Source organism: Leopardus geoffroyi, chromosome X, assembly GCF_018350155.1.
Source record: "Leopardus geoffroyi isolate Oge1 chromosome X, O.geoffroyi_Oge1_pat1.0, whole genome shotgun sequence".
NCBI classification, from domain to species: domain Eukaryota; kingdom Metazoa; phylum Chordata; class Mammalia; order Carnivora; family Felidae; genus Leopardus; species Leopardus geoffroyi.
In genome coordinates this window covers 75,551,608-75,563,701 of record NC_059343.1, presented here as the reverse complement: position 1 = coordinate 75,563,701, position 12,094 = coordinate 75,551,608, and the positions used below count along the sequence as shown (strand labels likewise).

The 12,094-nt window shown below is 36.5% G+C and overlaps 1 long non-coding RNA gene across 4 annotated transcripts in view; it reads left to right on the top strand.

Moving 5' to 3' along the window:
• LOC123594558 overlaps positions 1-12,094 on the top strand; it is a 39,311-nt gene that overhangs the window by 3,881 nt on the left and 23,336 nt on the right. For 3 of the 4 annotated variants that reach the window (XR_006710780.1, XR_006710778.1, XR_006710781.1), the window contains exon 2: positions 3,384-3,471. This is a non-coding gene — a long non-coding RNA (uncharacterized LOC123594558). Of the gene's footprint in view, positions 1-3,383; positions 3,472-9,793; positions 9,825-12,094 lie in introns of those variants that run through there. The other variant, XR_006710779.1, reaches the window with a different exon arrangement.

Below are 12,094 nucleotides of genomic sequence, written 5' to 3'. Positions count from 1 at the left end.
TTAAGTATTTAGCCCCTACCCGTTCTGTATTTTCCAATATTAAAGGAACACATCTCAGAATATTTGCAACAAAGAAGCAGAAATGCAGAAAATAAAAGTCATTCAGAAGCACGCTACAGGAAGATATCGTGTTTGTAGATTGGTGTATTTTCTCCCAGTCTGTCTCTTGATTAGGTTTTATCACAACTTCTTGGCTCAAATCAAAAGGTTAATTCAAGCTGGGTGGGTGTAAGAAAGCGCGGTGGAAAAACAGCTTATTGGTATATTTACCGTTACCGCTTAGGGGGCTGGTGGGAGGGTAGAGGAAAGGGAGGGGCGGGGTAATTGCCAAAGCTTTTTACATTAGTAAAGCTAGAATCACAGAAATGCAAACTGTCTGTGCTAGGTGCTTCTACCACCGTGGCTAGTGAAGGTGGCTACAGCCGGGAAACCGCTGGGCTTGCACGTTTGTTGGGCTGCAGGTTTGTCCGTCACACTTGCCCAACCAATGAACAATGCTGGAAGGAGGAGCCTACTGGGAATGAACCCCGTGAGCGGAGAGCAAAAGCTTGGGAAGAGCTTTTACTCAGTCTTCTGTGACTTCTTTCTGGCGCGCTGTTTTCCCTTTGCTGTCATTTAAGGCTGAGGCAAGCTGCCCTCTTCCTTGTTCCCACCCCGACCAAGGAGGACCCCCACCACCACCACGTCCCCCCCCTTTCCCACATCCTCCTTTGTGAGTTCTTTCCCGTCCTGGATTAGGCAATGAGCGTCCATGATAGTCACTTTAAAAGTTTGCTCTTTTCCTTTAACCTTGCTGACTGATGACGAAGAATGTGACTAAGCAGCAGCAGGGATTGCTGAAGAGATCATGGAAGAAACTCTGGATCGAAGTGAACAAAGTGAAAATACAGATAGTCAAATGAAGCAAATTACCCATTATGTCGCAGTCTAGCGATACTGGTGCCCCTGCCCCCCCCCAAAAAAAAAACACTTAAGGGACCATATGACAAGATAGAAGCCAAATGTGAAAAGGAATTGCAGGCTTTTGAAAAAAGTATAAACTCTTACTTGATGAGGTAGGTGTTTGTGCCAACTAGTGCATGTATTAGGACAACCTGCAGTATAATAACTTTAATACACGTAGGGATTACTTCAAATGTTTTGTGAGTTTTGTAGAGTATATTTTTTAAATAAAAAATGAAATATTTAAATATTAAAACAGCATTTAGAAGTATACTTTTCTTCAAGAGATACAGAACACAACAAATTCTCTAAACCATCTTTTCTCATTGCTATGCAGTTTAGTCCTTATAATTTTTTTTTGTATTATAGATTTTAGAGAGTGGGAAAATTATTAGAATTCTTCACTGAAGCTAATATTTACCTGGGGGGGAAATATACTTGGAAAGCCAATCAATTCAAGTATGTGTTTTGCCTCCAGCTCAGAAGTAAAAGAGTTTAAGTCAACTTAGCCCAGGTGTGCCTTTATTATTGTGCTATAAAAATGTGGTTTACTATGATATGGTACCTAACAAAATTTTATCACTTGAATAAAGTAGCATAGAGTTAAGAATTTTCAAAAACACATTAATATCAAGTCTCTGAGATCACTTCTTAAATTTTTGTGTGACACAGGATTTATAAAGAAAAACATAATGAAGCTGTTTTTCCCTGGTAGTGCTGAGAAAAGTTAGTGTTTGCGAGCGTTTTTCTCAGCTGTACTCATGAGTTATGTAAACTAAAGTGATTAATTATATTTTGTTTGAACTGTGCTTCACTGAAAGTTGTAACTTTATTACTGTTGTATTACATCCTCTGATTATAAAGTATGTTCATTATAAAAAATTTGGAAAATATACTGAAAAGCATAAAAATTATTTTAAACAGTTCTGCCTTCAAAGATAATGACAATTTGCACGAAAATGTCAATATCTTTATTAATATTATTGCATCCACACGACTCCTGAAACACAATGCAACCGGCACCAGTGACAGTCACAACAAAATTTACTGCAGCGAGAGGCAAGGCCAACCGATCAGGACTGACACTCTTAACCAGAGTGCGGTCCAACAGCCAGGGTACAGAGTTTTTATAGCTGACCACATTGTCTTATCATCACCTGGGGACAGAACAAAGAAATAGTTCCCAGATGGGGGTGGAAACAGTTCAGACGTGCCCTTGCCCCAATCCAATCAAACACTAAACCAGTTGATTTCCCTTAAACTTTTGTTCCCTTGATTGATAGGACAAGGCTGTTATCTCTTAATCTACAATGTTAAAACAAAGCTGTTATTTCTTAAAGCTACAGGTTAGCCCTACACTACAATTTAACCCTTACAATATAACTACAATTTTATCACTTTCACTTTTCATTTAATATATTTTGGAGCCCTGTGCATGCAAAGTTTATTCCTTTTAACATATATTAAATGGATATGCCATAACTTATTGTATCTGCTGCTTTTCATGGGCATTTAGGTTAGGAGCATTTTTTTCTAATTGGTTAGTAATTATGAACACTATTTGAATTAAGGAAAAATGTTGCATATGTTGAAACATTTTCGCTTTTGATTTTGTTCATTTTTTTTTCTTTTTCCCTGCAGAAGAGTTTTAATGTTAATACAGTCACATTTATCCTTTTTCCCCCTATTATAGATTTTGGGTATTTGGCTTAGATCTTTCCACACCAAGATCATTTTTTTTTTTTACTTGATCATGTTTTCTTACAGAATTATTTAATTTCATTTAAAGCTTTAATCCTTCTGGAATAATTTTGATGTAAAGATTGAGATACCTGTACCATTTTTTTTTCTCAACACAACTCACTAGTTGTTTCAACACCATTTATTGAGTATTAAATATCCAATGTAAATAATTGACACCTTTATTATATAATCCATTACCTCATGTGTTTGGGTCTATTCGTGGACTGTTCCGTTCAAAATGGTTATTCTTGTGCTAGTATAAATCTTTTTAAAAAAATCTCTGATGTACATTTTAAGATTTTTTATTATACATTTTTAAAGATTTTTTTGGGGGAAATTTTCACCTATTTATTTTTCCAGATGAGCTGCAGTATTGCTTTTTTTCACACTTCCTCCCCGAAGCCTATGGATATTTTGATTTGGGGTTTGTTTGAATTTGTAGATAGATTTAGAGAGAATCGGGAATTTCATATTATTGAGTCTTTTTATCCAAGGACAAGATGTGTCTTTCCATTTAATCAAGTCTTTCTTATATCCTTCAGTAGAATGTTAAAGTTTACCTGTTAAAATAGGCTTTTCAAAAATTTTCAGGACCTGTTCCTTAATTTCTTCTTCCTTAGTCTGCCTTTTGCTTATGTTGTTTTGCTTCTTATTTTTAAATCATCTATGCTTAGGGGTTGTCTCATTTTTTTTTTCAGTTTTGAATGGGGGCAACTGTTTGCTGAAGTGTGATGTGTGAAGAGGTGGAAAGAAATGAACTCAAGCATCTCAGAAGTTTCAATTCAGGTTTGTATAATATCATTCTCTCTCTAAATTGCTAATATCTCTTGCCTGAGGCCATTTCTATCAATTTATGGTGTTCTCTCCATTGCCAGCTTTGGAATGAACAGCAGATCAGTATGATTCAGTGAAATGTCTTGAGTTAGAAGTGTTCTGTGGCGATCTAGTAGTTAATTTCTGCTCAACTGACTGACCAGCATCTTTAGTTACTTGTTGTTTGTCTTTCTCATACTGAAGCAATCTCTAGAAAATAAAGATGATATACTGGTATAATTTTCTTCTTTACTTCAGTTCCACTTTTGTTCTGTGTTATGGAGGTGATGAAATTTTGGGGTGATGGTGGGGTTCAGAGCTGATGGGCAAGAAAGAATTCTCGAAGATGTCTTTGGTGTAAAAAGATGATTGTATTAAAGCACAGGGACAGGACCCATGGGCAGAAAGAACTGCACTGGGGTTGTGAAGAGTGACTGATTATATACCTTCAGGTTGGGAAAAGGTTAGGGACAGCGTAAGTCTCTAAGGATTTTGGAAGCAAGGTTTCCAGGACCTTGAGGGGCTAGCTGTTGTTAGGAAAACATCATTTATTACTACTTCGTAAAGCCTCAGTCATGAACCCTTCAGATGTGTAAACAGTAAAACTTCAGTCATGAGACCCTTCATATGTATATCAGGGGTCATATGCTTGGAGTACAATTGCCAACATATACTTGGTGGTTAAAGATAAAGGAGGTTTGCAAAGGAATTTTTATGTGTTTGGGGAGACTCACAGGATCCTGGGGTGTTAGGATAATGTTAAGCCAAGATTCCCTTTTGCCCCTAGAAAAGTGTCATCATCTAGGCAGCTGAGCTCCTAGAGGAAGGTCACTATACCTGTTTCAAGGACTTGTCAATGGGCTGTAGTCAGTAAGGGAATTTAATTTTTCGTTTTCCTTTGTTTCCCACATCACCATGGCAAGGAATTAAACCCCCTTAACATCTTGATAAGGGTGATATTAGGGCTCTAGGGAAAGGAGTGTATAGGCTTCTGGAAATTAGGGTATAGATGACATTGCCTTTTTCTTGCAGTTTACTAAATTATACATAAACTGAAAGAGATTCCTGTCCTGCATGACTGTGGTCTGTATCAGTCAGCCATTTGTTTTCTTTACTTACCTTTGTTTATGGGCAGTCAGGAGTGTCAGAGGAATATCATACATATCCTACCTGGGGGTGGGTGCTTTTAGCATGTACTTTGCCCTCAGCTTGCCCCATGCTTCCTCATCAGAGCTGTTTCCAAAAGGGGTTATTTTTTTGCTGCTTTCACTATCTGCCACAGGCCTAAATCAAATAATTAGGGCTTGAGACCTGTGAAACCTGCCTGAGACCTGTGAAAGCAAGCATTGATTCATAGTCTTGCATTTTTTTTTTTTTTTGGTTAAAATTTCATTGAAACTGAAAGATATTCTTTCCAGTGTGTGTCAGATGATTCTGATGCACATGCAGGATTGAGAACCACAAAGCAATATAGAGAAGAATCTCTGAGAGGGACGTATATAATGCTCTCTAAATGTATTGACCTCAGAAAACTTTTTCTGCAGCACAACTATTAACAACTCTCCTAATTCAGTAGGAGTACCTGTTTGGTGAATTTGGCTTTGGCTAAATATGTAAATTAGCCCAGATTCATTTATTGGTAAAAGCCTCCCTTAACACTTAAAGAAAAAAAAAACTTTTGCTAAAAAAAAACCAAAAACTTTTTTTGAGACCTTTAAAGAACCCATAGAAACTTGCAAATACAGTATAGAAAGGTCCTGTATGCCCTACATCCAGCTGTCCCAAATGGTTAACACCTTACATGACTATAGTACTATACCCAAACCAGGATGTTAAGTTGGTACAATTTACAAACCTCATTCAGATTTTGACACATTGTACACGCATTCATGTGTGTATGTGTGTGTGTGTGCATGTGTATGTCCACATAGTTCTATGCAGTTTTACTACATGTACAGATTCATGGAACTACCACTGCAATTAAGATTCAGAAGTGTTCCATCATCACAAATTAATACTAATATACTAATGTTCTCCCTCTTGTCCTTAATGCTTGGCAACCATTAATTTGTTTTCTGTCTTGATATGAAAAAGTTATACAGATGGTTATATAAATGGAATTATACAGTATGTAACCTTTTGAGAGTGGCCTGTTTTCACTCAGCAGAATAACCTTAACGTCCATCCAAGTTGTACCTGTACTAATAGCTGTTCTTTTTATTGCTGGATAGTATTCCAGTGTGTTAATCACTGATCTGTGACTATGCTATAGGAGAATAAAACTGGGTGAAAAGCAAACAGGACTTCCAGTGGCCAGGACCTCCCATAGGGACAGAAGAAGGAATTACAAGGTCTTTCTTTGTAAAATTTGAAAGTTTAATAGTATCAATAGAAAATGCTTATGTGATGCTTACTATGTACCAGGAATATACAAATTATTATTTATGTAATCTTGCTACAATCTTTTTTTTTTTTTAAGAGAGAGAGAGTGCACACATTACAGCAGGGGAGGGGGCAGAGGGAGGGGGAAAGAGAGAATCTTAAGCAGGCTCCACGCCCATCACAGGTTCCACTACCGTTGAGATCATGACCTGAAAGGAAATCAAGAGTCTGATGCTTAACAGATTGAGCCACTTAGGCAGCCCTCTTGCTACAATCTTGAATTGGTACAATTATTATTTCTTTCTAACAAATGAAGAAACTGAGGTACAGAGAGGTTAAGTAACCTGTCCAAGTTCACACAAATGGTAATTGACAAAGCCAGGTTTTAAACTTGGCTGTCTGGCTTGAGTCCATGCTTTTAACTGCTCTACTGTACCACTCTCTACCATGCTTTACCACCTAAAAAAGCACCTTCTTTGTCCATACTCAAGACTACACACAAAGGCTCAGGGAAGCAGCAGAGAAAAAATAAGTATAACCTGCAGACAAAGTGGTTGTTCATCTATTGAGGAAAACTAAGAATTTCATCTTATCTAGCAGTGGTGCCCCCTGAATCCACTTGTAACTCATGTCTGAGTAACTTTGTCAAGGTTTATAGCTTAATTAGACCACTGGGTGGAGCTTAGCCCCTGGGTCATATCCATCATATTCAGGGGTAAGATGAGAAATGGCTTAGTAAATTTATATTTTGGTTAAGTTCAGGATTATCTATTACCATTAAAGATTTCTTTTACCTTTCCAACATATTTATCATTCCCTGTTTTCCTGTAGTCAGCAGCAATAAAGAGCCTTTTAAATCAGTCAACATAAGAAGGGAAGAGAAACTGAAGAGATTTACTCCTAAGCATCCTTGAGCATAACCCAAAGGGACATTTATAGGATTTGAGCATTGTAGAGGATGAAAGCAGGGATTTGAAGTCTGTGATAGGCTTGGTTTGACTCCCACTTTTGTCACTTACTGGCTTTGTGACCTTATGCAAATTGCTTAATCCCTCTAATCCTCATTTTTCATATCTACAAAATGTGGCTGTTATCTTACTACATCATAGAATTATTGTAAGGCTTAAATGAGATATTGTTTATCAAATACTTAGCATACTTACTGGTGTGCAGTAACCATTCAAATAATAATAATTGTGATTGCTATAATTAGAATAAATTAGTTTTAGTTGGAATTCCAATGAAATATAATGATATTAAAGATTTTACAATAGGTATTCACACATCCAGTTATGTCCATCTTTGAGGAAAAAAATCTTCTTTCATGGGTTTCATGTAATTATTACAGTTTTTTCTTGTCTTTTTCCTCCCTAAATCAGTTCCTGGTAAACACCTACCTGCCTGCATCATTACTATATCTTCAGTCTTTCAAGATCATTTTGAATTTTTATCCATTTCTTTAAAGAGCCAGTACTCTACCCAATCTGTTTTCTTACCAAAAGACTATGAAATAAACACTTTTCTTTAGTAATATTGAATACAACTGGATCATTTCCAGAACCCAGTTGCCCATTTCTATGTAAAATAGGGATTTGCAAACTATTTCCAGTGTGGAATGCTTTTTATACACCCTCTTCTAGTTTTAGCCAGAGTATTAATAGGGGTCACAGAAAACAGGTTAGTGATATTTTGACGTGGTTTCTAAAAATGCTCTTTTGGTCAGGAAGTTTATTCTTAAGAATTGCTTGTAAAAGTTTAAGAGAGCATGAGAGGTGAGAAGTGAAAGGCAACGAACAGCATATCAGATGACATCTACTTAAAACATTTGCACCACATCCCATAAAAAAATGAAATTTGAGGAGAGTAAAAATATTTCATGTAATATTTCCCTTCAAATACCACCACTATTTACAACTTCAGGTAAAATATCATGATGTTAGATTTGCTGAATTTGTTATTAACTCACATTAGCCGGTCTTGCTTTAAGGAAAAAAACATCTCTTTAAATCCAATAAAAAAGATTTCAGGAATAAGATGCATTACTTATAATTATTTAAGTATAATTCAAGTTTTAATAGAGTTCTTCACTTTTTGGATTGAAAAACAAAGAAAAGCACAAAGACCAGTAAGTCACTTAAATTTTTTGCTGTTATTTCTGGCTGGGTTCAGGGTGCAAGGAAAGCAATCCAAAAATATAATATACTTTTAAATATTGGAAGAATTGGATTTTCTTAGCCTAATTATCATGTCAGCGGGTTGCCAATTAATTGTTTGATATTCCTTTATGCAAAGTCTGCAGCTGTATTTAATTAAGGTGAAGCGTTAGAGAAAGAACATAGCTATTTTTTAAAAATCTGTATAAATGATGAGGTTTAAGAAAATGAATTCAGTTTTGTAACTGAATCTATACTAAGCAGCACATGGTAATTTATCAGAAAATTTCTCTAGTTTAGGGAAATACCTGGTTGATTTTCTAGACAATGGTTTTAGAAATAAGTCTTTTCAAATATGTTTAGGTTTGTTTAGCTTGTGTTATTAAATATTCTCACAAGTCTAATAGTGAAAAAGAATAACTTGACAAGACCCAACAAAAAAAAATGCTATATCTTAAATTACATATTGGAAGAAGTATTATCCCAACAACTTGATTTTCATTTCATTTTCATGAGGAAGCAAGAGATCAGAAATGATACCTCAATTACCATAATTTTATGTGAAAAGAGTATATTTAGTTTTTTTTATTTGATGCAGAAACACTGGTTTGATATTAAATATGGCTTAAATCTCTGTATTGTTCTAATATTTTTAGTAAACAAAAAGTATTTGTGTATAGTAAAGAGCAGTTGAGTCAGACTTTTGTTACTCAGGGTAGATTAATTTCCATCCACCAAAAATGCATCATGTGATATTTTTTAAAAATACCAGAATTTATTGATGTTTAAGATTTTTTTCTAGGCATGTCTTCTCTATCTATCAACCTGCTTTGTGGTAGTTATCTGGAGGGTACCTTGTACCCAAGGAAAGGTAGAAGAAAGAGTACTGGGTGGCATTCCTTATCTAATTTTTGGATCTGTCTTGATAGTCTCAACTTAAAATCATATCATTTATAAAACAATATATAGGATGAATGACAAACTTAAGAAAACTTGTAAAAGAGTGAAAGAGGCAATTCCAAAAAATATTTTTATATGTATATTAGCCTTTTGGCTAATAAATATGAGAAATCTCACCTTCACTACGAATAAAAGAGATGAAAATTAAAATAATGATGAGATACTGATGTTTACCTGTTTTGTTGAAAAAATTAAAATTTAAAAGTTGCTATCATTCTTCCATAATGTGAAGAAAATTCCATGTCAGATACTGCAATGGAAAGGTTTGTACATATTTCCTGGAGTATTATTTGGCAGTAGTTAATAAAAACCTTAAAAAATGTGCATATTCCTTGCTGCAGCTGGGTGGCTCAATTGGTTAAGCTGCCAACTCTTGATTTTAGCTCAGGTCATGATCTCATGGTTTGGTTAGTGAGATTGAGCCCCACGTTGGGCTCTGCCCTGACAGCACTGAGCCTGCTTGGGATTCTGTCCTCATCTCTCTGTCCCTCCCCTACTCTCTCTCTCTCTCTCAAAAATAAATAAATGAGCATGAAAAATATTTTCAAAATGTGCATATTTCTGGGGTGCCTGTGTTGCTCAGTTGGTTGAACTTCTTTCTTTGACTCAGGTTATGATTTTGTGGTTCATGAATTCAAGCCCCTTTTCAGGCTTGGTGTGGACAACTCAGAGCCTAGAGCCTACTTCAGATTCTGTGTCTCCCTCTCTCTCTGCCTTTCCCTGATTCTCTCTCTCTCTTTCTCTCAAAAAAAATTAAAAAAAATAATTAAAAATGTGCATATTCCTGTTGTTTAACATAGTGTTGGAGTTCTAGCATCGACAATCAGACAACAAAAGGAAATCAAAGACATCAAAATTGGCAAAGATGAAGTCAAGCTTTCACTTTTTGCAGATGATATGGTATTATACATGGAAAACCCAATAGACTCCAACAAAAGTCTACTAGAACCGCTACATGAATTCAGCAAAGTCGCAGGATATAAAATCAATGTACAGAAATCAGTTGCCATTCTTATACACTAATAATGAAGCAACAGAAAGACAAATAAAGAAACTGATCCCATTCACAATGGCACCAAGAAGCATAAAATACCTAGGAATAAATCTAACCAAAGATGTACAAGATCTGTATGCTGAAAACTATAGAAAGCTTATGAAGGAAATTGAAGAAGATATAAAGAAATAGAAAAACATTCCATGCTCATGGATTGGGAGAATAAATATTGTTAAAATGTCAATACTACCCAAAGCTATCTACACATTCAGTGCAATCTCAATCAAAATTGAACCAGCATTCTTCTCAAAGCTAGAGCTAGCAATCCTAAAATTTGTATAGAACCCCAAAAGACCCCGAATAGCCAAAGTAATATTGAAGAAGAAGACCAAAGTGGGAGGCATCACAATCTCAGACTTTAGCCTCTACTCCAAAGCTGTAATCATCAAGACAGCATGGTATTGGCACAAAAGCAGACACATAGACCAATGGAATAGAATTGAAACCCCAGAACTAGACCCACAAAAGTATGGCCAACTCATCTTTGACAAAGCAGGAAAGCATATCCAATGGAAAAAAGACAGTCTCTTTAACAAATGGTGCTGGGAGAAGTGGACAGCAACATGCAGAAGAATGAAACTAGACAACTTTCTCACACCATTCACAAAAATAAACTCGAAATGGATAAAGGACCTGAATGTGAGACGGGAAACCATCAAAACCCTAGAGTAGACAGCTGGCAACAACCTCTCTGACCTCAGCTGCAGCAGTTTCTTACTTGACATATCTCCAAAGGCAAGGGAATTAAAACCAAAAATGAACTATTTGGATCTCATGAAGGTAAAAAGCTTCTGCAGTGAAAAGGAAGTAATCAGCAAAACTAAAAGGCAACCAATGGAATGGGAAAAGATATTTACAAATGACATATCAGAAAAAGGGCTAGTATCCAAAATCTATAAAGAACTCACCAAACTCCACACCTGAAAAACAAATAATCCAGTGAAGAAATGGGCAGAGAACATGAATAGACACTTCTCTAAAGAAGACATCCAGATGGCCAACAGACACATGAAAAGATGTTCAATGTCACTCCTCATCAGGGAAATACAAATAAAAACCACACTCAGATATCACCTCACGCCAGTCAGAGTGGCTAAAATGAACAAATCAGGAGACTATAGACGCTGGAGAGGATGTGGAGACACGGGAACCCTCTTGCACTGTTGGTGGGAATGCAAACTGGTGCAGCCGCTCCGGAAAACAGTGTGGAGGTTCCTCAAAAAATTAAAAATAGATCTACCCTATGACCCAGCAATAGCACTGCTAGGAATTTATCCAAGGGATACAGGAGTGCTGATGCATAGGGGCACTTGTACCCCAAGGTTTATAGCAGCACTTTCAACAATAGCCAAATTATGGAAGGAGCCAAAATGTCTTTCAACTGACGAATGGATAAAGAAATTGTGGTTTATATACACAATGGAATACTACATGGCAATGAGAAAGAATGCAATCTGGCCTTTTGCAGCAACATGGATGGAACTGGAGTGTGTTATGCTAAGTGAAATAAGTCATACAGAGAAAGACAGATACCATATGTTTTCACTCTTATGTGGATCCTGGAAACTTAACAGAAGACCATGGGGGAGTGGAAGGAAAAAAAAAAAAGAGAGGGAGGGAGCCAAACCAAAAGAGACTCTTAAAAACAGAGAACAATCTGAGGGTTGATGGGGAGTGGGAGGGAGGGAAGGGTGGGTGATGTGTATTGAGGAGGGCACCTTTTGGAATGAGCACTGTGTGTTGTACGGAAACCAATTTGACAATAAATTTCATATTTAAAAAAATGTGCATATTCCTTGACCTAGCAAATCTTCAAGGAATTTATCTAAGAAAATAATAGCAAAACCAATTATAAGCATATTAATTTCAGGACACCTGGGTGGCTCAATTGGTTGAGCATCCAACTTAGGCTCAGGTCATGATCTAGCAATTAATGAGTTTGAGTCCTGGGTTGGGCTCTGTGCTGACAGCTCAGATCTAGAGGCTGCTTCAAATTCAGTATCTCCCTCTCTCTCTTCCCGCCCCCCTCCCCCGCTCACGCTCTGTC